Here is a 3686-nt window from a genome sequence, read left to right on the forward strand (position 1 = left end):
AGCCTCCTCTCCTCAGCTTGTCAGTTCATGTTCGTTACGCGTGACCGTGTGAGGGCAGGGGTCCTGTCTATTGGTTGTTGCTGTTTTTGTTTTGTTTTGTTTTTTAACTTTCCTTGGGACAGCAGAAATAGTGTCAGCAGACGTGATCAATAATGTAATCAAGATGATAATTCTACCGATAGTAATGTTTATTTCAGCAGATAAATTTAATACACTGCCTGGGAATTATTACATGTACCCATAAGAGTAAATTAAACGTCTTCGCACAGAGTGAAAGGTATATCAGCACCAAGATCTCGTCAGTGTGAGGCCCAAGTTGCTTAGCCACGGATTTCATCAGAGACTCCCGAATGATGAGATGGCCGTGGGCAGCACGTAGGAGCCTTCTGGGTCATGCTATGGCGTGCCAAGCCCGAGCTTCTGCAATCACAGTATGTGAGGTGCCCATGAGCCAGGACAGGGCTCCCACTGCCCCTAAATCTCTGCTCCTGCAAGCTGTCTTGGACGTGTTGGTGTAAAGAGAATCAATTGCACTGTCAGCTGTGGTTTCTGCAGCCACGTTAGGTCACGGAGGAAACCAAGTCCGTTGTTTTAATAGCAGGGACAGGCAGGGTCCCCAACAGGAACTGGGTACTGAGCACATGTCTACTTCCTGTTTCTTTTACCGTCCAGTCCAATAAATCAGCTGCTTCCCTCACAGCCAAAGATGAGAGGCAGATTGCTGGGAGAAAATGGGTTTGTTTTGCAATCAGGTTACAGGGAGGCAGGTTGGCATCATTTCCAAAAACCCACTCAATCAGGTAGATTTGACCTTCAGTATTTATAGCTAAAACAGGCAATGTCTTGTCGATGTCAGCTATTGATTAACAGTGTCTGTGTGTCCTGCGACCGTTACCCAGAGTTCCTCTTAATCAGTGGGGTGGCTGCAGGGTTTTGTCACCAACCAACGAATGTGACACTGTACTCACCTTCTTCTGGAAGATACAATGTCTACTCCAGTGTCCAGCCTACCTGCGTCCTGTCCTGCTTCGTGACATATGTCTGCACCCCAAAAGGATACACCTTCGAATGCAAAAGAAAGCTTCTGTTTATTTCACAGTCCTTCCTTCCTCCTCTGCCACCCGTCTCTGTATTAGGAAGTAAAGCAAGCCTCTTTTATTTTTTTAGACCAGGCTGAAGTGCAGTGGTGTGGTCATAGTTTACAGCAACCTCCAACTCCTGGGATCAAGTGATCTTCCCACTTCAGCCTCCCAAGTAGCTGGGACTGCAGGTTCATGCCACCACGTGGGGCAAATTTTTAAAAAAATTTTTTTTTGTAGAGATGAAGTCTTGCTATGTTGCCCAGGCTGGTCTTGAACTCCTGGCCTCAAGTGATCTTCCCATCTTGGCCTCCCAAAGCTCTGGAATTACAGTATAAGCCAGGGCATCTGGCCTAAAGCGAAGTTCTTAGTAATCACACTTTGATCCACTTAAATAGCAAAACTTTGCTAGATTATTTCTGTAATTGGGTGGTTTTGTTGTTGTTGTCTTTTTTTAGACAAGGTCTCACGATGGTGCCCAGGCTTGTATCAAACTGGAACTCCTGGGCTCAGGCAATCCTCTTGCCTCCGCCTCCCAAAGCACTGGGATTATAGGCATGAGCCACCTTGCCCACTTTTTTGGTTTTGTTTTGTTGTTGTTGACTCAGGGGTCTCTCTCCATGGCCCAGGCCAGAGCGCGGTAAGCAAGATATGGTTCACCATAGCCTCAACCTTCTGGGCTGAGGCCATCCTTCTGCCTCAGCCTCCAGGATAGCTGCAACTACACGCATGTGCCCACATGCTTGACTAATTTTTAAATTTTTTTATAGAGACTTAGTCTTGCTATGTTGCCCAGTATGGTCTCAAAATTCTGGGTACAAGTGTTCATCCTGCCTCAGCCTCCCAAAGTGCCAGGATTACAGGCATGAGCCAATGTACCCAGCTGACTATTTCCATAACTGGCTCATATTTCAACATGAGAGTTCTAAATAGAGAATTGTAACAAATAGGATAGTAGAGCGGGAATGGAGTAATTGATCTCCTTCCTGTGTTTCTAAATTGTCAAGTGTCCATCTGCCTCGGACCTGAGCACTTGCTGGCCTGGAGGCCTTCAGGGATGCTCTTCCTCTGAGTATCCACATGATAGCCCCCTCAGAGCTCCAATCAAGCATTGTCTTCTCAAAGGGGCTTTCTCTGACCACGCCTCAGTGGGTGAAATCACACTCTCGCTCATTCTGTGTTGACTTTCTTCCCTCTCCATACCGTCTTGCTTGTTTCATCTCATGTTCCATCTTTGTTTACTTGTTCACCACTAGAAGAAAGCTCCTTGAGTGCAAGTCCTCAGGCTTCCTCACTCCATCCCCAGTGCCCAGAAGAGTATGTGGAGAGACCCCCAAAAAACCCGGAATTCATTTAGTAAAAATGTGTTTATTCTTAAATGTTTAAACTTCAGTCACCTTCAAGTGCTTTCTGTTGGATGCAAGACACCTACCGAGATGCTTTTTCCACTGCTCAAAACAGATTTTGAACTCATCGATGCTGATGTTTTTTAGTGCTTCCATCATTTTTTTGTTTCATCTCTTGCACATTGGCAAAATGTTTCTCTTTGAGGACTTTTTTCATCCAGAGAGACAAAGAAAAGTCTCTCAGGCTGAGATCGAGTGAATCGGGAGGTGGGGCATGGGAGTCATGGTGTTTGGTCAAAAACTACAGAACACTCAGCATAGTGTGGGCAGGTGTGCTTGTCAATCACCCATTATGAAATGAGCAAACGTGTTGAAAGAAACTCCATAAAAAAATTCAATTGAGGCCGAACACAGCCTCTCACCACACAGATGCCAGTGGGTTCCTAGGACACTTACCTAGCAGAGGAAGCCTGTACTACAAGGGGTCTGCCCTCCAAAAGATTCCGGGTTTTGTTTTTTGGGGGGGAATCCCTGCCTGTATCACATGAGGGTGAGAATGCAATAAGCACTTGCTGGAAAAATGGATAATGGAGAAAGGAAGTGTTCTCAGGGAAGTCTTTCAAAGATGCAGCCTACCAGACCCAAGCAGAAGGCTAGCTTACAAAGTAACGAACTCAGCCAGCAAAGGCGCTTTTTAAAAAAGTGTTTCCCCGTTAAAATCTTTCTTGATGATAGAGCAAATGTGATGGCTGAGGCTTCAGAAGCCACACTGGACTATGAGGCAACCGTGAAGATAGAAAGATGTGTACCGAGGATGGAAAACTGAAGGACGGAAGGACCCTGGATCCTGGGAAACTTGATGGAAACAGCAGGCTAGCTTTGGGATGCCCACACGTGTCTAGTTTTACCTGAGAGAACAACACATTCCATGTTGAAGCCATTGATGATTTGGCTTTTCTGTTCTCTGCAGTTAAATGTATTCCCTCCACGTAAGGTGACAGGACCATTGGGATTCAATACTAGTCATGTATTCATTCCCTGAGTAAGGTATGCCTTCATAAGGTCAATAAACAAGGCAAATCTTGAGGAAATTGTGCATATCTACAATGTAGTTGTTCAAAACAAATCCTTCAGGCTGGGTATGCAAGTGGTATACAAGACAAGTGCATTCGTTAAAAATAATTCAAAACAGTCAGGCTCAGCTCAGCCTGTCATCCCGCACCTTTGGGAGGCTGAGGTGAGGGGATTGCCTGAGCCCGCG

This window comes from Carlito syrichta, unplaced genomic scaffold (assembly GCF_000164805.1).
Source record: "Carlito syrichta isolate Samal-C Ts95f unplaced genomic scaffold, Tarsius_syrichta-2.0.1 Scaffold289308, whole genome shotgun sequence".
NCBI classification, from domain to species: domain Eukaryota; kingdom Metazoa; phylum Chordata; class Mammalia; order Primates; family Tarsiidae; genus Carlito; species Carlito syrichta.